At 37.1% G+C, this 25703-nt stretch overlaps 1 long non-coding RNA gene across 1 annotated transcript in view; it reads left to right on the forward strand.

Moving 5' to 3' along the window:
- LOC309800854 overlaps window positions 1–25703 on the forward strand; it is a 111471-nt gene that overhangs the window by 47058 nt on the left and 38710 nt on the right. Inside the window, exon 3 of the long non-coding RNA XR_014293506.1 lies at window positions 18936–19113. This is a non-coding gene — a long non-coding RNA (uncharacterized lncRNA). The remainder of the gene's footprint in view (window positions 1–18935; window positions 19114–25703) is intronic.

Below are 25703 nucleotides of genomic sequence, written 5' to 3' on the forward strand. Positions count from 1 at the left end.
TTTGATCTCATTTTATCCTGTCAGCCATGTGAAGGAAGTGGTACTGGTTGACTCTTACTGATGGGAAAACAGAAGCTCAGTGGAGATACCTCACTCTCTCAGGGTCACATAGCTTGTAAGCAGTGGAGCGAATATTTGAGTTCATGTCTGTTTGACTCTAAAGTTCAGTTGCCTGACATCTCCCACATTCCCAGGTCCAGACCATCCTTGAAGAAAACAGTAATATCTGCTGATTGCTTTCATTTTTTAAAGTTGTATTATTCTGCAGATAAGATCCTTAATATTGCAGGAAGCTGAAAGCTGAGGCTGTACTTTAATCAGCTATGTTTAAGTTATGTGGAGGACAAGAAAGATAAGGAGAAGCAGAGCCCTTGGTGAAGTTGATCAACTATTTCTTACTTTAAGGAGTAATGCAACCCTGATCCCACTCCCACCTCTTAGCCTCAAGTTTCCTTATTCCTGCTAATTAGTTCCAAATGTTCTTCAGCTTTCTGCTATCTTCTCCTCCTCTAGACAGAAACCTAATGCCAGCAATGGGCACCAAGCCTTCCCTTTGGCCTTTGCTCTTTATGGCGAGGTCACTGCCTTCAGCAATTTGTAAATCATGGACAATTTTAGCTGTCACACACTCTTGGATTTGACTGTGACCCCTCTCCGGAATCTGAAGTCTCTTGCACCAATCTGCCATTTTCCCACATGGGCCCCCTTCCTGGTGTTGCAGTGGAGAGGAATTCAAAAAAGACTCTGGACTGGTGCTACAGAGGCTCCTGGCTACAGATTGCCCACTTGGGCTTTGAAATAGTTCATTTTTACCTGAGAAGCAGGTAGTTAAATTTATCTGGTTGTTCACTTTGCCATGGAATAGGAGAAGTCTAGACTTCCCCCTGTCTCTTTGAAAGAAGAATGAAGACCTGTCTCTGTTGATTTATGATCTTGGAAAGAGGAGAAGGGCACAAGATAAAAAGAGATGAGGAATGCTATGATAAAGTGGGTAACACCTGAGGAATCTCTCCCACCCTGGGGACAAGAGAGGTCTTACAGACTACTGAAGACAGGCGGGGTTTTGTTGTGTGTGTGTGTGTGTGTGTGTGTGTGTGTTTTCCCCAACTCTTATAATGTGAAGCTACATCTACTCTTACTTTTCCATGCTGAGGACTTTGATGTCCCACCAGATATGCCTGAGCTGGTAGCTAGGTCTTAAGGAGGGATTTCTGAACATGGAGAAGCTTTTTCTTCAAACTGAATGGCTCGATTCCATGTTCCTGTAGCATAAGTGAGGAAGGCTGATGAGTAAGAACATGTTCTTGTGTTGTTAGGTAACGAGTGAATAATTGAAATTACTACATATGAAGAACCAAACACCTCACAGGAAAAGAAGTTTATCATTCAGACCTGACCTAACTTTGGCCTGGCCAGTTCCTTTTTGCTATTTGACTTATATCTTGAGTTGTCCTTTTGCAACTGAATTCTATGGAACATGCGTGGAGGGAGAGCATGAGGCCACAGAGCTGATAACGGGAAGGAGGGAGGTGGGGAAGTGAGAAGAGCAGAATTACAAGAGAGACCACATGCCCTTACTTGTCTACCTGATTTTCGAGAACAACCAACCATTAAATGCAGTGGTCACACTGTCATATTGCTGAATTCAAGAGATTGTGATCACATCACTGAGCAGACTATTTTCTTCCTCTCAGAACACTTTCGAGTCTAACCTTAAGAAAGGTTAGGGACACGCCATATAGCTGTGTCTCTGAAACACTGATTGTGGAGCTGAGAGTTGCAAGAATGAGAGTTGGCTCAACTGCATTCTAATTGCAGCTGTGCCCCTTCCTATGTTATCTTGGGTGGGTCTTTCCTATTTTGGACAGTGCGTTTCTGATAATTAAAATGAGGGGTTAAAATAGGTAAATTCTAACGTCCTTTTAAGATGAAAAGGAACATGGGGATCTTAACAAATACCTTGTAGCTGCAAAGTATCATATTTCCTTGTGCCAGGGAGTCATAGATGAGTGATTGTTGCTAAGCATGAGGTAATGCAAACACAAAAGCCATCCAGGGCTCATATTAGATTAGTCCTTCTAGTCATTGATCCTTGTTCAAATTCAAGAAGAAAGTGTGGGACCAGCATCAAATTCACTGTGGTCAGAGCCTCTGTTTATGGTCTCCATTAGCCAGTTGAAGAAAATCCCTTCCTTACCCCTGCCTTAATTGGTTTCTGGGCACTATAGTCCCCCAGTGCCATTGTTATCTTGTTCAATATGAGCTCAGGTGCAGTTTTCTGTGTATGCTTGGAGCTAACTAGACAGCTCTAGTTACCAGGAGCAACTTTTGTAGGAAACATTCCCCAAATATGTTCAAAGAAAAGGACTGGAATTCTGAGAAACTTATCTTCCTTGAGGTGTGCTTGGGAATTACATCTTTAAAAAAAAAAAAAGAAAAAAAAAAAAAAACCTTTGTGGAAGTGAAAATTAATTATCTATAATCCCAGGGGTTTTCTTTCCAGTAGTAATCAAGTAAGCTCATATCAAACTAACTCTTCTGCAGATAACAACTGTAAACTTCAAAATAAAATATAAAAAATAAAAATCTAAAGGCTTAAGAGTGAGCAGACACAGGCACATTTTGAGGGAAAGTCCGTATTTGGAAAAAGGGAATAGCACTTGGTGATTTTTTTCCCGTGTGTGTTTGTGTGTCTATTTGTGTGTGTGTGATTTTTTTTTTAAGAATACATTTTTATTTTTTATTTATTTATTTTTTGAATTTTATTTTATTTATTCTTTTAAACAGCAGGTTCTTATTAGTTATCCATTTTATACATATTAGTGTATATGTGTCAATCCCGATCTCCCAATTCATCACACCACCTGTGTGTGTGATTTTTAGCCAGAAGGCAGGCCCTAGTCTGTACCATTCAGGTTCGCTAAAAAACAGATATAAAATCCGGAATTGATCTTTCCTAGAGAAGCAGTAAACAGAGTTCAGGGCAACCATGGGTGCTAGAAAGTGAGGGGTAGGGTGGGTATTGGAAAGGAGAGAACCAGAGAGGGGAGCCCTATATTATGTGCATAACTCTATCCAGATATCTGGTTGACCCTCGAACCATGCATACACAAAACAGATTACAAGCAGAATAGTTAAAGCTTAAATAGTTAAAACTGAATTGAGATTTGAGTTACTATCCAAGAGACAGAGTTTGCATTTTGAGGCCAAGTTAATTGCCTACTTAAGGAAGTCAATAGTCTTTAAAAGAATATAAAAGAATCCAAAGTCTCTACAATATAACATCAGATTATCCATGATATAATGCAAAATTCCTTAGCATGTGAAGAAAGAGTAGGGAAAATAGAGATGACAGTAAAAATATAAAAACAAGTTCATCTCCACTGGCATTAAAAATAAGCCCAAATGAATAATTAATTAATTTTAACTCATCAACTTAGCAGAGGTTTTAAAAATATTCTATGTTAGCAAGGGATAGAATATTTGGACCCTCATCTGAGGCTGTTTGAAGTATTAATAAATTTCTTAAAAATCAATCAGGCTTGATATATATGCCTAAAAACAGTTTATATACCCTTTGACCCAGTAATTTCACTTGTAAAAATGTATTCCAAAGAATTACCAGCTGTGCAAAGAATTTTATACAAGGATATTCCTAAAATATTTATAATAGAATGAAAAAAATAATCTAAATATCTAAGAATAAAGGGATGGTTAAAACAAATATAATGGAATAATTTACAAGTATTAAATCATGTTTTAAGGGGCTTCCCTGGTGGCGCAGTGGTTGAGAGTCCGCCTGCCGATGCAGGGGACACGGGTTCGTGCCCCAGTCCGGGAAGATCCCACATGCCACGGAGCGGCTAGGCCCGTGAGCCATGGCCGCTGAGCCTGCGTGTCCGGAGCCTGTGCTCCACAGGGGGAGAGGCCACGACAGTGAGAGGCCCACGTACCGCAAAAAAAAAAAAAAAAAAAAAAAAAATCATGTTTTAAGTGACTATTAAAGACATAGGGAAATTCTCAGGGTATAATATTGAGAGAAAATGGGAGAGTATAAAGGGGACATACAGGTAATTTTAATTTTCTTTTTTATATTTTCCTATATTTCCCAAATTATCTACACAGAACATGAATGCCTTTTATATTAAAGAAATAAGATTTTTTAAAAACCATGTATGTCTGCTATAGGTATAACAAAACGAATTTTCAAAGTTGCTCATCTGGCTGACCTGTTGGTACTTTGCTTTAGCTTCCTCTCCTGCTCCTCTCCCAGCCCCACACTCTTTAATTCATGTTCACTTACTGTCACCCTTTTCCCTCACAGAGGATATCTATTCCTGTTCAAGACCAGCCATTCTGTCTGGGCTTCAGCTCCTTCCTGGCTTGCATTCATGGGGACTTCAGTTCCTTAGTTATCTGTTTTGTTTGTTTGTTTTTTGGCCGTGCCGCTCGGCATGCGGGATCTTAGTTCCCCAACCAAGGATCTAACCCTAACCCTAACCCACAACCCCTGCAGTAGAAGAAATGGAGTCTTAACCACTGAACCACCAGGGAAGTCCCAATTCCTTGGTTATCTGGATCTCTTCTGCTATCTTCAGCCTCTCCCTCTGTTCATTGCAAAATTGTCAATGGAATCAAGATGGTCTGAGTCACTGGTCTTGCGAAAACAGTTTTAAAACTACCCATTGTGTTTTGTTTTATTTTGTAAAGTGGAAATAATTTTTTGAGAGGATTCGAAACATGATACTTTTTCACTGTAAAAAGAAAAACTAAGACAATGCAGAAGTTAGAAAACAGAAAGCAAATATCTCTACTTTATCTCTACTCAGACATCATCCCACACTCTTTATCTACTTTTAGTATGGGGATAGGTTGGTACAACCTGTCTATATTAGCATGGATGGATGGATGGATTGCTGGATAAATGGACAGCTAGTTTGGGGTTGGATGGGCTCGCACATTACAGCTTGGGACCATGACAAAAATAATTCTAACATTATTCTTTTGAACAAACAGAATAGTTAGGAAAAACTCTTAAAAGAACATATAATGGAGGAGGAAGGTGCCTTCCAGAAACTAAAATGAACTATAATAAATTTTAATATTGAGGTATTGCTTACCCACATTTTTCATATAATTTAGTATATTACCAACGTCTTTCCATGATAATGTGAATCTACATCATTTTAATTGTGCATGGTTTCTTTTTTATTAATATTATACTTATTTTTAAAATGTTCTATAAAATGAATATTTAGCTTGTTTCAGGTATTTTAATAAATATGCTTTAATAAATGTCTTTCTGTACATATTTTTGAAAAGTTTTCTCATGATTTCCTTTTTTTTTTAATTTTATTTATTTATTTATGGCTGTGTTGGGTCTTTGTTTCTGTGCAAGGGCTTTCTCTAGTTGCGGCAAGTGGGGGCCACTCCTCATCGCGGTGCGCGGGCCTCTCATTATCGCGGCCTCTCTTGTTGCGGAGCACAGGCTCCAGATGCGCAGGCTCAGTAATTGTGGCTCACGGGGCTAGCCGCTCCGTGGCATGTGGGATCCTCCCAGACCAGGGCTCAAACCCATGTCCCCTGCATTGGCAGGCAGATTCTCAACCACTGCACCACCAGGGAAGCCCTCTCATGATTTCCTTAGAAGTAGATTTGCTGGATCAGAGTCATGTTTTAAATTTTGATGTGAATTGCCATTTTTCTCTTCAGGAGAAGTGGGCTAATTTATATATTTCAACTAGCATTTTGTGAGAGTCCTCATTTTTCTGCATCTTTATGAACTCTTGATATTATAAATTTTGTAAATTGTTGCCAATTTAATAGGTGAAAAATATCTTCTTGTTTAAATTTGAATCCTTGGTTCTTTATTGAAGTTTTGCATCTTTTCAGATGCTTATTATTAATCTTTCAAATTTATTTTGATTTTTCCAGTTCATATCTTTTGACTCTTTTTTATCAATATCTTTTATTGAAGTATAGTTGATTTATCATGTGTTAATTTCTGCTATACAGCAAAATGATTCAGTTATAAATATATATATACATTCTTTTTTAATATTCTTTTCTATTATGGATTATAATAGGATAATGAATATAGTTCCCTGTGCTATACAGTAGGACCTTGTTGTTTATCCATTCTCTATATAATAGCTTACATCTGCTCACCCCAACCTCCCACTCCATCCCTCCCCCAATCCCCTCTACCTTGGCAACCACCAGTCTGTTCTCTATGTCCATGATTCTGTTTCTGTTTCATAGATAGGTTCAGTAGTGTCATATTTTAGATTCCACATATAAGTGATATCATATGGTATTGGTCTTTCTATTTCTGACTTACTTCACTTAGTATGATAATCTCTAGTTGCATTCATGTTGCTTGCAAATGGCATTATTTCGTTCTTTTTTTTTAACATCTTTATTGGAGTATAATTGCTTTACAATGGTGTGTTAGTTTCTGCTTTATAACAAAGTGAATCAGTTATACATATACATATGTCCCCATATCTCTTCCCTCTTGCATCTCCCTCCCTCTCACCCTCCCAATCCCAGCCCTCTACGTGGTCACAAAGCACCAAGCTGATCTCCCTGTGCTATGTGGCTGCTTCCCACTAGCTATCTATTTTATGTTCGGTAGTGTATATATGTCCATGCCACTCTCTCACTTTGTCCCAGCTTACCTTCCCCCTCCCTATGTCCTCAAGTCCATTCTCTAGTAGGTCTGCATCTTTATTCCTGTTTTGCCCCCCTAGGTTCTTCATGACCTTTTTTTTTTTTTTTTTTTTAGATTCCATATATATGTGTTAGCGTACGGTATTTGTTTTTCTCTTTCTGACTTACTTCACTCTGAATGACAGTCTCTAGGTCCATCCACCTTACTACAGATAACTAAGTTTCGTTCCTTTTTATGGCTGAGTAATATTCCATTGTATATATGTGCCACATCTTCTTTATCCATTCATCTGTTGATGGACATTTAGGTAGTTTTCATGTCTTAGCTATTGTGAATAGTGCTGCTGTGAACATAGGGGTACATGTATCTTTTTGGATTATAGTTTTGTCTGGATATATGCCCAGGAGTGGGACTGCTGGATCATATGGTAATTCTATTTTTAGTTTTCTGAGGAACCTCCATACTGTTTTCCACAGTGGCTGCACTAACTTATATTCCTACCAACAGTGTAGGAGGGTACCCTTTTCTCCATGCCCTCTCCAGCATTTGTTATTTGTAGACTTTTAATTATGGCCATTCTGACCAGTGTGAGGTGGTACCTCACTGTAATCTTGATTTGCATTTTTCTAATATTTAGCAATGGTGAGCATCTTTTCATGTGCCTATTGGCCATCTGTATTTCTTCTTCATATCTTTTGACTCTTTATTTTACTTTTTAGCAAAATAATACATATGCATAGTTTAAAAGCTCCACTAGAACAGAAGGATTACTCGCAAAAAATAGCATTTGTCTTTCCCATATTTCTTACCCTCCCAATTCTGCTACCCAAAGGTAACCATGCTCAACTCTTGTAATGGTTTCTTCTGATATTTAATTTCATGTTTCTAAATTATTTGCTTCTGTGTTCCTTTTTTATTTTTAAATTTCAGATATTAATTCTTGATTTCCTACTAGGTAAAAGGAAGATTTATGTTTCTTTCAATGTTCTCCCCATCCCACCCTGTCCATACAGACATATTCAGTTCTCTTTGACCATCCTTTCAATGCAGATATATCATAATTTGGGACTAAATTTCTAATTCACTATTTACATCATTATTACATGAATATAATTCATAGCTCAGTAAGTATAATACATAGTTTAGGTTTTCTTTCTGGTTCAGCTTTTTGTTTTGCCTGGAGTTAATAATTATCTCGTTTGGGGGCTTGCACTTAATCTTCCATGTACACAAATCTATCACCAAAATTTCTGTGAGAGTGCTAAAACTCTTAATAAGTTAAACATTATAGGTGATCTATAATTTCCTTTTAAAAATGTGTCCATCATTGTGTTCCAATCTCAGCTATTTGGGCCCATTGCAAAAATATCCTCCTAGGACCTCCTCTCCCCATTATTGAAATCCCCTTACAGCAGCCTTGTGTTTCTGCTTCCGTTTTCCTGGACCTCATTTCCTCCTTTTCCCTAATTTTGTTATAGGATATAACTGCAGTATAATACTGAGAAAGGGTACATGGAACCATTTTATTTTTGAAAACTTATATGTCTAAAAGTATGTTTTTCTACCCTCACACTTGATTTGGTAATTTGCTTGTATATGTAACTCTAGGTTGGACACTATTTTTTCCCTCAGAATTTTAAAGGCATTTTTCTCCACTGTTTGCAGCATCCATGGTGTTGTTAACAAGCCCAATGCTGTTCTGATTCTTGATCTCTTGTGTTTTCATCTTTCTTTCTGGACATTTTCAGAATCTTTTCTCTATTCTTTTTATTTTATTTATTTATTTATTTATTGGCTGCTTGGGTCTTTGTTGCTGCATGCGGACTTTTCTCTAGTTGCAGTGAGCAGGGGCTACTCTTCATTGCAGTGCATGGGCTTCTCATTGTGGTGGCTTCTCTTATTGCAGAGCATGGGCTCCAGGCATGCAGGCTTCAGAAGTTGTGGCTTACAGGCTCTAGAGAACAGGCTCAGTAGTTGTGGCACACAGGCTTAGTTGCTTCGTGGCATGTGGGATCTTCCTGGACCAGGGGTCGAACTCATGTCCGCTGCATTGGCAGGCATATTCTTAGCCACTGCACCACCAGGGAAGCCCTCTTTTCTCTATTCTTAAAGCACTAAAATTTCATGATATACTTGCAGGTTCTTTTCTATTACTTGGGCTGATTGGTAGGAGAAGACTAGGTAAATTTGTGTCTGTTTGTTTTAGGAAATTTTTGTATTATTTCTTTGATAATTTCTCCCTGTTTTCTGTCTTTCAGACACACACATGTACTCATTCTTTCTGGAACTCCTCTTGGTTAGACCTCTTGAATTAATTCTCTAATTTCTCATATTTTAGCTCCCATTTTCTCTCATTGGCTGATTTTTCTGTTTTCTAGAAAAATTTCTAGACTTTCTAGACTCTAAGACCTTCCAGTTTCTACTGGATATTTTATGTTAGCAATCATATTTTCATGTTGTGGTGGGTTTTTTTATTCCCTGCATGCTCTCTTTTTATAATGTCTTGTTCTTTTTTCTTCATGAATTCCATGTCTTCTCTTATTGTTACGAAGGTATTATATTTTTAACCTTTCTTCTCCTTGTGTTATAGCTTTTCTTCTCTGTTAATTTTGGTTTCTGTCTTTCATACTGGAGTCTTTCCACATAAATCTTGTGACCCTTGTCAATCTATATTTTGGAATCAGGCATTGGAATGCTAATTAAAAGCTATGAGTAGAGGCACAGGGTTGGTATGCTTATGGAGCAGAATGCCATTACCAAAGCATCAAAGTCACTCACCTTTCTGTTCTCTATACTAAGATTTTTTTAAATGTTATTGACATCTCCCATTTGTGTTGTCTCTTCTGTTGTATTTTTTGTCTTCAGGTTCATACTTTGTCATTCCTTTATTGTCATTATACTATATTTCTTGGAGGGAACCAAGATAAATGTATGTGTTCAAGCTGTGATGCTTAACTGGAAATCTATACCCACTTTTTTTCCATTGAGATGTTTGTCTGTATTCTGTCATTTTAATAATTCTGTATATAGTAACAATATTTATTTACATATGTTTTATTTTATTTTTTCATTTGCTCCTAATTATTTGACATTCTGTACAAAAAATTTTAATCCTTATATAGTCGAATTTCTCAAGTGTATCATCATATCTAGAAAAAAATTCCTCATTCTAAAATTTTCTGCCATATGTTTTTCTGTTTTTTTTTTTTTAAAGCTGGGCTTTTAAAAAATATTATTTATTTATTTATTTATTTTTGGCTGTGTTGGGTCTTCATTGCTGCGCATGGGCTTTCTCTAGTTCTGGTGAGTGGAGGCTACTCTTCGTTGTGGTGTGTGGGCTTCTCTTTAAAGTTATGTTATGGCTTGTCTTTGTTGCAGAGCACGGGCTCTAGGTGCACGAGATTTAGTAGCTAAGGCATGCGGGCTCAGTAGTTGTGGATCACGGGCTCTAGAGCGCAGGCTCAGTAGTTGTGGTGCACAGGCTTAGTTGCTCTGCGGCATGTGGGATCTTCCTGGACCAGGGCTCTAACCCGTGTCCCCAGCATTGGCAGGCAGATTCTTAACCACTACACCACCAGAGAAGTCCCTCTATTTATTTTATAATTTTCCTAATTAAATTTTTAACTTGGAATGTAATTTTGTTTATGTTGTGATATGGATATCAGTTTATTTTGTAATAAATGGAAACTAAAGCAACATCTGACAGTTTGTTCTCACCATTCTTATAGTATATCTATATCATATTTTATATTCTGATAAATCTTGGATCCATTTCTAGGTTCTCTATTTTATATCTCTAATAGCCACACCCATTGCCGGATCTGTATTACAGTTTAAAGATATTCATTTTGTAGTGCATTTTGATATCTTCAATGACAAATGTCCCCACTCCTTGTTCTTCTCTATTATGTATTCTTCTTATGGCTCCCAACTATATTTTTTGAAATGAAATTTGGGTCAGTTTACCACTTTGAAAAAACTTCATTGCAATTTTTAATAGTCTATAAAATTTTAGATTAATTTAAGAGAGAATTCACACTCTTACTTGTTTGAGTCTTCTTATCTAGAAACATGAATGTCTCAGGGATATTCAAGTCTTCTTTCACAGTTTTCTTTATAGAGGTTCTGTACATGTTTTCTGTAAGATGTAATTTTATTCCAGCTGTTATTTCTATACATGAATGCCATAGATTTTGAAATTTGCTTACCTTTTCGAATTCTGTCATTCTGTTATCTTTGAACAATTTTAGTTAATTTTTCCATATTTTATTATTCAATAAATATTTCAACTCCTACTAAGTTCCAGAAAGTATTAGCCATTCAGGCCATAATGTTAAATAACAAGAGACATGGTGGAGGGACCTTCAAGATGGCAGAGGAATAAGACGTAGAGATTACCGTCCTCCCCACAAATACATGAGAAATAAATCTACATGTGGAAAAACTCCTACAGAACACCTACTGAACACGGACAGAAGACCTCAGACTTCCCAGAAGGCAAGAAACTCCCCACGTACCTGTGTAGGGCAAAAGGAAAAAGAAAAACACAGACAAAAGAATAGGGGCAGGACCTGCATCTCTGGGAGGGAGCTGTGAAGGAGGAAAAGTTCCACACACTAGGAAGACCCTTCACTGGTGGAGATGGGGTGTGGGCTGGCGGGAAGCTTTGGAGCCCTGGAGGAGAGCGCAACAACAGGGGAGCAGAAGGCAAAGTGGAGAGATTCCCGCACAGAGGATCTGTGCCGACTAGCACTCACCAGCCCGAGAGGCTTGTCTGCTCACCTGCCGGGGTGGGTGGGGGCTCAGACCTGAGGCTCCGGCTTCAGAGGTCAGATCCCAGGGAGAGGCCTGGGCTTGGCTGCATGAACACAGCCTGAAGGGGGCTACTGTGCCACAGCTAGCTGTGAGGGAGTCCAGGGAAAAGTCTGGAACTGCCTAAGAAGCAAGAGACCATTGTTTCGTGGTACACGAAGAGAGGGGATTCAGAACACCACCTAAAGGGGCTTCAGAGACAGCTGTGAGCCACGGATATCAGTGCAGACACCAGAGGCAGGCATGAAACACTAAGGTTGCTGCTGAAGCCACCAAGAATCCTGTGTGCAAGCACAGGTCACTATACAAACCTCCCCTCCCAGGAGCCTGTGCAGCCCACCACGGCCAGGGTCCCGAGATCCAGGAACAAGTTCCCGGGAGATCACACGGCACATCTCAGGATGTTACAGCATCATGCTGGCCTCTGCTGCCGCAGGCTCACCCCACATTCCGTACCCCTCCCTCCCCTCGGCCTGAGTGAGCCAGAGGCCCCTAATCAGTTGCTAATTTAACCCCATCCTGTCTGGGCAGGGAATGGATGCCCTCAGGCAACCTACACTCAGAGGGGGGTCCAAATCCAAAGCTGAACCCCAGGAGCTGTGCAAACAAAGAAGAGAAAGGGAAATTTCTCACAGCAGCCGCAGGAGCAGGGATTAAATCTCCACAATCAACTTGATGTACCCTGCATCTGTGGAATACCTGAACAGACAAGGAATCATCCCAAAATGAGGCAGTGGACTTTCAGAGCAATTGTAGACTTGGGATTTGCTTTCTGCATCTAATTTGTTTCTGGCTTTATGTTTATCTTAGTTTAGTATTTAGAGCTTATTATCATTGGTAGATTTGTTTATTGATTTGGTTACTCTCTTCCTTTTTTTAAATATATGCATTTTTTTTCCTTTTCTCTTTTTGTGAGTGTGTATGTGTATGCTTCTTTGTGTGATTTTGTTGTATAGCTTTGTTTTACCATTTCTCCTAGGGTTCTGTCTGTCCGGGTTTTTTTGTTTTGTTTTTTATTAGTATAGTTTTTAGTGCTTGTTATCATTGGTGAATTTGTTATTTGGTTTGGTAGCTCACTTCTTTCTTTCTTTCTTTCTTTTCTTTTACTTTTTTTTCTTAATAATATTTTCTTATTTTTTAGTTTAGTAACTTTTTCATTTAATTTTATTTTAATTTATTTTATTTTATTTTATTTTATTTATTTATTTATTTTACTTTCTCACTTTTCTTCTGAGCCATCTGGCTGACAGGGTCTTGGTGCTCTAGCCGGGTGTCAGGCCTGAGCCTCTGAGGTGGGAGAGCCAAGTCAGGACAATGGTCCACCAGAGACCTCCCGGCCCCATGTAATATCAAACGGTGAAAGCCCTCCCAGACATCACCATCTCAATGCTAAGACCCAGCTCCACTCAACGACCAGCAAGCTACAGTGCTGGACACCCCATGCCAAACAACTAGCAAGACAGGAACACAACCCGACCCACTAGTAGAGAGGCTGCCTAAAATCATAATAAGTTCCCAGACACCCCAAAACACACCACCAGACGCAGTCCTGCCCATCAGAAAGACAATATCCAGCCTCATCCACCCAAGCACAAGCACCAGTCCCCTCCACCAGAAAGCCTCCACAACCCACTGAACCAACATTAGCCACTGGGTGCAGACACCAAAAACAATGGGAACTATGAAGCTGCAGCCTGTGAAAAGGAGACCCCAAACACAGTAAGTTAAGCAAAATGAGAAGACAAATATACAGTAGATGAAGGAGCAAGATAAAAACACACCAGACGAAACAAATGAAGAGGAAATAGGCAGTCTACCTGAAAAAGAATTCAGAGTAATGATAGTAAACATGATCGAAAATCTTGGCAATATAATGGAGAAAATACAAGAAACGTTTAACAGGGACCTAGAAGAACTAAAGAGCAAACAAACAGTGATGAACAACACAATAAATGAAATTAAAAATACTCTGGAAGGAATCAATAACAGAATAACTGAGACAGAAGAATGGATAAGTGAGCTGGAAGATAAAATGGTGGAAATAACTGCCAGGGAGCAGAATAAAGAAAAAGGAATGAAAAGAATTGAGGACAGTCACAGAGACCTCTGGAACAACATTAAACACACCAACATTTGAATTATAGGGGTCCAAGAGAAGAAGAGAAAAAGAAAGGGTCTGAGAAAATATTTGAAGAGATTTATAGTCGAAAACTTCCCTAACATGGGAAAGGAAATAGTCAATCAAGTCCAGGAAGCACAGAGAGTACTATACCGGATAAACGCAAAGAGAAACATGCCAATACACATATTAATCAAACTATCAAAATATAATACAAAGAAAAAATATTAAAAGCAGAAAGAGAAAAGCAACAAATAACATACAAGGGAATCCCCTTAAGGTTAACAGCTGATTTTTGAGCAGAAGCTCTGGAAGCCAGAAGGGAGCGGCAGGACACATTTAAAGTGGTGAAGGGGAAACCAAGATTACAACCAAGATTACTCTAGCCAGCAAGGATCTCATTCAGATTCACTGGAGAAATTAAACACTTTACAGCTAAGCAAAAGCTAAGAGAATTCAGCAGCACCAAACCAGCTTTACAACAAATGCTAAAGGAACTTCTCTAGGCAGGAAACACAAGGGAAGGAAAAGACCTACAATAACAAATACAAAACAATTAAGAAAATGGTAATAGGAACATACATATTGGTGATTACCTTAAATGTAAATGGATTAAATGCTCCAACCAAAAGACATAGACTGGCTGAATGGATACAAAAACAAGACCCATATATATGCTGTCTACAAGGGACCCACTTCAGACCTAGGGACGCATACAGACTGAGAGTGAGGGGATGGAAAAAGATATTCCATGCAAATGGAAATCAAAAGAAAGCTGGAGTAACAATACTCATATCACATAAAATAGACTTTAAAATAAAGAATGTTGCAAGAGACAGGAAGGACACTACATAATGATCAAGCAATCAATCCAAGAAGAAGATATAACAATTATAAATATATATGCACCAAAGTTAGGAGCACCTCAATATATAAGGCAAACGCTAACAGCCATAAAAGGGGAAGTCGACCATAACACAATAATAGGGGACTATAAAACCCCACCATGGCCAATGAACAGATCATCCAAAATGAAAATAAATAAGTGTGGGGTTTCCGTATATATGAAATTAAATTCGATTTTCTCCTTTTAAAAAAAAGGAAAATAAATAAGGAAATAAAGGTTTAAATGATACATTAAACAAGATGGACTTAACTGATATTTATAGGACATACCATCCAAAAACAACAGAATACACTTTCTTCTCAAGTGCTCATGGAACATTCCTCAGCATAGATCATATCTTGGGTCACAAATCAAGCCTTGGTAAATTTAAGAAAATTGAAATCATATCAAGTATCTTTTCTGACCACAATGCTATGAGACTAGATATCAATTAAAGGAAAAAAATCTGTAAAAAATACTAACACATGGAGGCTATTCAATACACTACTAAATAACCAAGAGGTCACTGAAGAAATCAAAGAGGAAATCAAAAAATACCTGGCAACAAATGATAATGAAAACATGACAACCAAAAACCTATGGGATCCAGCAAAAGCAGTTCTAAGAGGGAAGTTTATAGCAATACAATCCTACCCCAAGAAACAAGAAACATCTCAAATAAACAACCTGACCTTACACCTAAAGCAATTAGAGAAAGAATTTTTAAAAACCCAAAGATAGCAGAAGGATAGATATCATAAAGATCAAATCAGAAATAAATGAAAAAGAAATGAAGGAAATGATAGCAAAGATCAATAAAACTAAAAGCTGGTTCTTTACGGAGATAAACAAAATTGACAAGCCATTAGGCAGACTCATCAAGAAAAAAAGGGAGAAGACTCAAATCAATAGAATTAGAAATGAAAAAGGAGAAGTAACAACTGACACTGCAGAAATACAAAGGATCATGAGGGATTACTACAAGCAACTATAGGCCAGTAAAATGGACAACCTGGAAGAAATGGACAAATTCTTAGAAAAGCACAATCTTCCAAGACTGAACCAGGAAGAGATAGAAAATATAAACAGACCAATCGCAAGCACTGAAATTGAAACTGTGATTAAAATATTCCAACAAACAAAAGCCTAGGACCAGATTGCTTCACAGGCAAACTCTTTCAAACATTTAGAGAAGAGCTAACACCTATCCTTTTCAAACTCTTGCAAAATATACCAGAGGGAGCAACACACCCAAGCTCATTCTACAAGGCCACCATGACCCTGATACCAAAAACAGACAAAGATGTCACAAAAAAAGAAAACTACAGGCCAATATCACTGATGAATATAGGTGCAAAAATCCTTAACAAAATACTAGCAAACAGAATCCAGCAGCACATTAGAAGGATCATACACCATGATCAAGTGGGGTTATCCCAGGAATGCAAGGATTCTCCATATACGCAAATCAATCAATGTGACACACTATATTGACAAATTGAGGAGAAAAAACATATGATCATCTCAATGGATGCAGAAAAAGATTTTGACAAAATTCAACACCTATTTATGATAAAAACCCTCCAGAAAGTAGGCATAGAGAGAACTTACATCAACATAATAAAGGCCGTATATGACAGACCCACAGGCAGCATCTTTCTCAATGGTGAAAAACTGAAACCATTTCCACTAAGATCAGGAACAAGACAAGGTTGCCCATTCTCACTACTATTATTCAACATAGTTTTGGAAGTTTTAGCCACAGCAATCAGAGAAGAAAAAGAAATCAAAGGAATCCAAATCAGAAAAGAAGAAGTAAAACTGTCACTGTTTGCAGATGACATGATACTATATATAAAGAATCCTAAAGTTGCTACCAGAAAACAGCTAGAGCTAATCAATGAATTTGGTAAAGTAGCAGGATACAAAATGAATGCACAGAAATCTCTTGCATTCCCATACACTAATGATGAAAACTCTGAAAGAGAAATTCAGGAAACACTCCCATTTACTATTGCAACAAAAAAAATAAAATCCCTAGGACTAAACGTACCTAAGGAGACAAAATACCTGTATGCAGAAAACTATAATACACTGATGAAAGAAATTAAAGATGATACAAACAGAGAGATATACCATGTTCTTGGATCGGAAGAATTAACGTTATGAAAATGAGTGTACTATCCAAATAAATCTACAGATTCAAATCTTTCTCTATCAAACTACCAACGGCATTTTTCACAGAAGTAGAACAAAACATTGTACAATTTTTATGGAAACACAAAAGACCCCGAATAGCCAAAGCAATCTTGTGAAAGAAAGCAGCTGGAGGAATCAGGCTCCCTGACTTCACACTATACTACAAAGGTACAGTAATCAAAACGGTATGGTACTGGCACAAAAACAGAAATATGGATCAGTGGAACAGATAGAAGTGCCAGAGATAAACCCATACACATATGGTCACCTTATCTTTGACAAAGGAGGCAAGAATATGCAATCCAGAAAAGACATCCTCTTCAATAAGTGAGAGAGTGGCATGGACATATATACACTACCAAATGTAAAATAGATAGGTAGTGGGAAGCAGCCGCATAGCACAGGGAGATCACCTCAGTGTTTAGTGTACACCTAGAGGGGTGGGATAGGGAGGGTGGGAGGGTGGGAGGGAGGTGCAGGAGGGAGAGCATATGGGGATATATGTATATGTATAGCTGATTCACTTTGTTATACAGCAGAAACTAACACAACATTGTAGTGCAGTTATACTACAATAGAGATGTTAAAAAAAAAAGAGACATCGTTCTTGCCCTTGGATAGATAATTATATCATTTTGAAATGATGATTACATTTTCCTTTCCAATTATTTTTCTTACTTATTTTTATTATTCTATCGATTGACTAAGATCTCCAATATAGAAAAAAAATAAGGATAAGCTTCATCTTTATTTATAACATTTGAACAAATATGTCTAATTTTTCTCATTAGGTGTGATTTTTGAAAACTATTATGACATTAGACATTGCCACAACAAGTACCTTCATTCATATAGCATTTTTCCTTAGTTGGCTAGTTTGTCTTTCCAAAGATTGTTATTTTACAATAATATATGGGCCTCAATTTTTGAAAACTATTATGTTAAGGAATTTTCTTTCTGAATTCTGTTTATAAAAGGTTTATAATCACGGATGTTGAATTTCATTAAATCCCATTTAATTGTTAATGTAATTAACATGTAAAACCATCCTTGAATTCCTGGAATAAACCCCACTTGCTAATTTCAGAGTGTTCTATTTTTATCTTGCTTGACAGAATCTAATAATGTTTTATTTAGGATTCTTGTATCTTTAGGAATAAAAAGATTGATCTGTAGTTTTCTTTTACTGTGATCCTTTTTAGGTTTGATATTAAAATTATGCTAACCTCAAAGTGAATGGGAAAGTTTCCCAGAGCTCTGTTTTTAAAGACATATTTATTTAATAAATATTTTCAAAATCAGAGTAATTTTCTTGCCTTTGAAAGTTTGAAAGAGTTGAGAGACAAAATTAGCCATATTTATTCTTCAATGATGTCCCTTTGATACCTACTCAATTCTATCTTTGGTTATTGATCTGCTCATTACTTGTTTTTTTAAGAACCAACTTGGGAACATACTTTTCCCTTGAAAATCATCCATCTGTTTTATTAAATGTATTGGAATAAAGCAGCATTTATTATTCATTTGTGAGTTTTAAAATATCTTCCAGACCTGTGATTTTCATCACCCTCTCAATCCTTGTTTATTTGTGTTTTCACTCCTTGAATCTTTGTTAAATTTCTCAGAGGGCTATTTATTGGGGTTATGCTTTTCAGTGGTATAAATACATTTTTCAATGTCTATAATTCTTTGATCACTGATATTTATTGTAGAGAAGAAGAAGCCACCTGGGTTTAATTTTTTACCTTAAAAGTAAAAGCTAAGATGTAACTATTTGAAGAGATAACAGAGTAAACAGGAATGGAATAGGGAGCTGTAAAGGTGTGTCTGAGGAAGTTGATCAGAAATAACTAATTTGGGGGTGAAATGTAGACCCGTTGTATCTGTGCAGAGAGGATAGGATTTACCAGAGCCCATGTCTGGTAAATTATGTGGATAGTTTCTATGTAAGATCATAGACACTCATAGCATGCAGGGATTGGCTAGAAAATTACTCCCATTTCCTCATTATATAGATGCAGAAACTAAGCTACGAAGAGTTGAAGTGACTTACTCAAAGTTACACAGCATGCTGATTAGATGATTGAGGACTACTTAATACAATAGAGTTATTTGCACTCTACAACACTTTTTTTTTGTTTTGAAAGAAAATATATAGGTTAATAGGAAGAAATGCAGGGACACTTCTGTAAATGTTTTATAAATATTGTTTTGATACGATGCCAGACTTTGTCTTCATTTCCTAGGTGAAGAACTGGAGACATAGAGGATTGAAGAAGAGCAAGTCATGATCCAAATCAAGTCTGAAACCTCTTTCTATTGATTGCCTTACCTGTCAGTAACTCAATAAGCAACATTGCCTCTTTCGAAAATCAATGAACGGAAATGCTATGAGGAAACAAATTGAGAGAAATCTTCATTCTTGTAAGTATTCACAGAAAAGACTTTAATTGTTGTTCTTTTACTTATTAAAATAGGGAAAATTAAAAGAATGATAATAGTCAGTGCTTGCAAGAATCCAGGGAAATTGAGGCCTATATATTATTGTAAAATAACAGTCTTTGGAAAGACAAACTAGCCAACTAAGGAAAAATGCTATATGAATGAAGGTACTTGTTGCGGCAATGTCTAATGAAAAAAGACTTGAAGCAACAGAATTAGTCAGAGGGGAAGGTCTAAGTAAGTTGTGGTACACATGAGAATATTGTATAGCTAATGAAAATATCCTTGTCATCAGGAATACAAGCATGAAACAATGCCCATACCTCTGTGTACTCACTTCTCTACACTTGGCTCAGTCAGCTCCATGCACACTGAAATTAAGGTGAAAGCCAGCTGGACTCCTTTTTTATTTTTATTTTTTTAATTGAGGTATCATTGATGTACAATATTATATAAGTTTCAAGTGTAAAACATAGTTGTTCATGACTTTTAAAGGGTTTATTCCATTTGTATTTATTATGAAATATTGGCTATATTCCCTGTGTTGTGTAACCAGCTAGCCTCTTATCCTGGGACTTTGGGAAGAATCTGCTTCCAGGCTCATTCAAGTTGTTGGTAGTAGAATTCAGTATTTTGCATTTGCAGGACTGAGATTTTCATCTTCTTTCTGGCTGTTTGCTGGAGGGTTCACTGTCATCTCTAGAGGCTTCTCCGAGGTCCTTCCATGTGGCCCCCTCCATCTGAGCATTAGAGAACCTCCCTTATGTTGTTCCTCACTTTCTCTTTTGCTACCAACTGGAGAAAACTCTGCTTTTATTGGGCTCATGTGATTAGGTTAGGCCCATATGCATAAACTTTCTGTCTTAGGGTCAATGTCTGCAAAATTCCTTTTGCCACATAACATAGCATAATCATGGAAATCAAACCAAGGAACAAAGGGTACCATGGGGTCATATTAAAATTCTGCCTGCCATCCCACAGATTGGGCTCACTGTCTCACTTCCTTTAGGTCTTTTCTCAGTTGTTAACTTTTCAGCAAAGTGTTTCCTGGAATCTATCTAAAATTTCAACTGCTCCTCTTATCCTCACCCAAACTTCTACCCCCTTTGCCTGTTTTTTTTTAAATTTCTTCTTTAGCACTTATCATCTAATGTACAATATGTCTTACTGATTTATATTGTTTGTTATCTGTCTTCTCCAGCACATGTAATCTCAAAGAGATCAGGGACTTTGTTGTTCTCTACCATATGTAGTTCCCACTGGTAGAATGGTGCCTGGAACATAACAAATACTCAGTAAATATGCGTTTAACGAGTGAACAAATGATACAAAATTATATAGAGAGTATGATTACAATTATTTAAAAATATGAATGCATATAAACACAATTAAAGTAGTATTGTTAAGATGGTAAGATTTTAATAGCTTAAAATCTACTTCCCAAGCTTTGCACTATTTTTATATTGACCTAACAAAGAAAAAACCCCATAGAATGGACTGTTCTCTGGGTAGTGGGAATTAGCCAAGTATGACATACCTTGTGAGCAGGTACTTTTGAGGTAATGCTAAGGACTCAGCAGCTCATCATAGGCAGAAAAACATGCCAGAGGCGATGTGGAAGAGGAGAAAGAGCATGGGAGATGGAATTGCAAAGACCTGGATTTGAGTCTCTCTTCAAGTATATACGAGTTGGGTGACTTGAAAAGTCACTTAACCCCTCTGAGCCTATTTTCTCACTACATAAATTAGGACACTAACTACTTTCATCATTGGGTTGCCATAAGGATCATGTAAGATGCTCAGTATTACTCTGACTCATGTCATCCAGCCTATTCACCCTTGTGATGGCCAAGAGAAAGGCTTCTCATGCTTTACCAACTTCTCTTCTTCATCTAACTTGTGTGCAGTTGCAGAAAAGGACTTTCTTATTAGGGTAAGTTGATTTTCCCATGAAAGGAATATCACCGATTTTTTTTTAAAGCAATATTGGTTTCCAATAATTGTAACTAGCTTAAAATAACAGAAACAGAAATTCCTATGTGGATAACAAAATTTCCCTTTGAGTTCCAAAGGATCTCCTGGCACTCTCAAATTATTGTACCTTGAAATTGTTTCAATAACTGCATTCTTTATGACAGGAGTTTGAATATCAAATATTGGTCACTACAAGAATATTAAATTTTTAATCAGAAATAGGGAAAAATGACTTTAAGTTCTGATACTATCAGTTTCTCATTATTTGACCTTGAACCATTCACCTTACTTCTCTTTGCCTTCTGGTACATTTTGAGAATCCTTGCATGCATAAACAAATGACTCTTTGTGGAAAGGTAATTCCCATAGCAATAAAAGTGATTACATTTTAAGCATCTAGGATATTCCAGGCACAGTGCTGTATTCTTTACATACATTATCTTAAAAGCTCAAAACAAGTCAACCAGCTGATATCATTGTCTCCATTTTATCCACAAGAAAGCTGAGGCTTAGAGAGATCAAATAAATTCTTGAGAGTAGCACAACAAAATGCTAGAATTGATCTCCTGCTATAATCTCTTAACATCATTTTGCATTTGGATTATTCTTTTCAATGCATTTACTCTCTGGCCCAATTTTGTGTCAAAGAGGATTTGGTTCAACATTCTATGCCTTTATCTGAGTCTTCAATTAAAAAAAAAAATTAACACAAGTTTGTTTATTCCTTGCTACACCCCAGGTACCTAGCACACCTATTAGGTAGTAGTTGTTCAATAAATGACTTTGGAATAAATGAATGAATAATGTGGTGCAAAGACAAAGCCCTGTGCCATGTCTCCCTTGACATACAGTAGTATTGGCCCTTTCAGTTACAAATCTATTAGATTTTGTTGTTAAGATATCCTCATTTTTGTACTTTTATCTGTAAGGGAGACATTGTGAAATGTTTTGGTGTGGTCGGGTACACTATGTCTATAGTTTCCCCCAAATTACACTATATCTATAGTTTCCCCCAAATCTACCATTCCGATAATCTTATTTTATGAAAAGGAAAGCTTAAGATGTATCTTGTTTTTCATGAACATATTATTTTTCTCATCTTTCTTCTCTTAGAGTTCACAAATATTCAATTTTATCATTTGACCCAGAAAACTACTTGGGATAGACATTAAGTGCAATATATATTTTTGCAGCATGTTCCTTTTGGTGAAGCAAGATAGTATTTTCTATCTTAATTCTTATAAGATTTCTGGCAGAATTTTGAGGCTACAATTAGGAAGTTCTCTTAACAAAAACAGCAATAACCATATATTCCAAAAGTTGCATGTATAAACGCTGCATAGACACCTGACCTACATTATCTAATTTAATTTCCCCCAAATCTATGAAGTAGGCATGAATATCTGAAATTTACAAATCAGGAATCCAAGACCCAAAGAGCTAACTATTTGCCCGAAGTCACCCATATGGTAAGTAGTAATCAGGATTCAAAGCCAGGTCTCAAACTCCAAAGATTGTGTTTTTAATGAGTATATATGTTGCCCTTTATAACTTTTCAAGGCCAGGAAACACATTAAAAACACCCTAATTTTTTCTTATGATCACTTCACCTGTGTTTGGCTTCAATTTTCTTGTTTTATTTGGATTAGGCTAGGTTATGCTGCAGTGACAAATAGCATCAATTATACTTTAGTGTTGCACTTATGTATCAAAATGGGTTTACATGATTGCAATGACTGGAAGATCATGCTGGAAAGTCATGCACAGGCAATTAACTATTTTAAACTCAAAATGATACATATCACTTCTAGTGACATATCATGGCCAAAGCAAATCACATAGCCAAGCCAAACTTCAAGTGGTAGGGAATCACAACCCTCCATTGTATCAGGAAGGAGAGAACAAGCTATCAGTGGACACTGGTAGTGTCTCCACATATCCACGTATTTTCTGCCCTTTTCAGAGTTGAAAATATTCTCTCTTCTTTTAACATTTTTCTTGGGGTATAGTCGATTTACAATGTTGTGTTAGTTTTAGGTGTAGAGCAAAGTGAATCTGCTATAAATATACGTATACCCACTCTTTTTTAGATTCTTTTCCCATATAGGCCATTACAGAGTATTGAGTAGAATTCCCTGTGCTATACAGTAAGTCCTTATTAGTTATCTATTTTATATATAGTAGTGTTTATATGTCAATCCCAATCTCCAGTTTATCCCTCCCCCACCTTACCCCCTGGTAACCATAAGCTTGTTTTCTACATCTGTAACTCTATTTCTGTTTTGTAGATAAGTTCATTTGTAGTCTTTTTTTTTTGACTCCACATATAAGTGATATCATATGATATTTGTCTTTCTCTGTCTGACTTACTTCACTCAGTATGACAATCTCTAGGTCCATCCATGTTGCTGCAAATGGCATTATTTCATCCTTTTTTTATGTCTGAGTAATAGACATTTCTCCAAAGAAGACATACAGATGGTTAAAAAGCACATCAAAAGATGCTCAACATCACTAACTACCAGAGAAATGCAAATCAAAACTACAATACAAATCAAAACTACTGGTGAGGTATCACCTCACACCAGTCAGAATGGCCATTGTCAAAAAATCTACAAAAAATAAATGCTGGAGTGGATGTGGAGAAAAGGGAGCCCTCCTACACTGTTGGTGGGAATGTAAACTGGCAGAGCCATTATGCAGAACAGTATGGAGGTTCCTTAAAAAACTAAGAATAGAGCTACCATATGATCCAGTAATCCCACTACTGGGCATATACCCTGAGAAAACCATAATTTGAAAAAATACATGCACCCCCAATGTTCACTGCAACACTATTTACAATAGCCAAGACATGGAAGCAACCTAAATGTCCATCAACAGAGGAATGGATAAAGAAGATGTGGTACATACATAGAAAATATTCTCTTTTCTAAGAGAATCGGTAATGAAGTTCAGTTTTCATTAAAAATTATACCATTATCTATTTTCTTATAATTATACCATTATATATTTTCACATAAAAATTATGCCATTAGTTCCAATACTTCCTTCTTGAATCTTACAAAACTAAGTAAGCCCTTTTGGTTGTCCTCACACTTATTGTAAGAATCATGTAAATCTAATTATTATTTTCTGACCAGTTGGTCACCTTCATTATTTCCCCACTCTATACGTATCCTTTAAAACTCTGCACTCATTAGAGCTCCCTGTACAGTTATACTGACCTGACGAAACCATCCCCACTCTTCTTCAGCATTATGAAAACTTGGTGTTGCAAAGTCATAATTTCAATTTTGTGTGCCTCATGTCCCCAGAGAACTTTTGGAGATTCAAGATGCTTTGAAAAGAAGGAGTTAAAATGTTTATTTCTCCCCCACCTTTATTAATAAGCTGTTAGAGATGTGTAAAATAAAGGAGGGTTTTTTTGTTGGGTTTTTTTTGTTTGTTTTTTAAAGAAAGAAGCATTCAGGAAAGAGAAACCCAACAAAGGGTGAAAGTGGTGAAGTGAAGTCATAAGATGACAGCTTTTTTCTAGAGAAAAGCCAGTTCAGACTGCAGGAGGAGGATGGAAGATAGAAACTTCTGGGAGAGAAGCCCTCCTGGCCGTCTGTTACATTTGAAAAGTGAACACACAATTGATCTGATGGAAAAAAACTAAGGATAGGTACACTGAAGACCACTCACATCAAAAGCAAACATAAAAACAAAATAATCATTAACTCTAGGAAAAGTAAATATGTTGTGCAAAATGGAACTATACCTGTAGAATTGGTCTCTGCCTTATTCAGTATTTAAACAATAACTTAAATACTGCTATTAATTAACCAGAGTTAGATATAGCTGTGGTAACTTATTTCCAAATACCTCCCATCCTGTATGCCTTATGCAATGAGGCTTTGTCACTCTTCCCATCAAGATGTGGAGCTGACTTCTCCTCCCTCAGGGTTTAGGCTTGCCCTGTCCCTTACATGCACCCATACACTGCGGTAGAAGCGAATGCTGAAGACTTGTGAAGCTGGACTTTAAGAGATCTTGTAGTTTCTGTTTTCAAGCTTTAGGGATGCTTCCTCTTGGAATGCTGCCTTGAGACTGCCATGTTCTGAGCAAGCCCAAGTGAGGCATGTGGAAGAGGACCAAGGAGCCCTGAATGAAAGCTCAGCTGAGTCCAGCTCCTGGCCAGTTCACCAGCTGAATGCAGTTACATAAGTGAAGCCAGAAGAACACCCAACTGATGCAGAGCATCACAAAACATAATAAATTGTTATTTCCTTAAGCCACTAATTTTGGGGTGATTTGTTATCCCCCAATAGACAACTGAAATGATATCTATATTGGATGGAAAGGAGAGGTGAGGTGATATAAGAGAGCTAAATCATCAACTAAAATGCCAGGAAATTAACAAATAATATCTTCAAAAGAAAAAGAGCACTAGGAATATATTATGAGAGATGTGGCGATAGATGCCAGAAGAAACAATTCAAGTGTTTTAAGTTGTTGCCTGGGGCCAAACCATGGGGTGGGCCAGGAGGATGCAGTTTTTCATTATAGACCTCTTAGTTGTATTTGATTTTTAAAATGTGAACATGAATTGCTTT

The sequence above is a fragment of the Mesoplodon mirus genome (assembly GCF_964341445.2).
Source record: "Mesoplodon mirus genome assembly, chromosome: 1".
NCBI lineage: Eukaryota > Metazoa > Chordata > Mammalia > Artiodactyla > Ziphiidae > Mesoplodon > Mesoplodon mirus.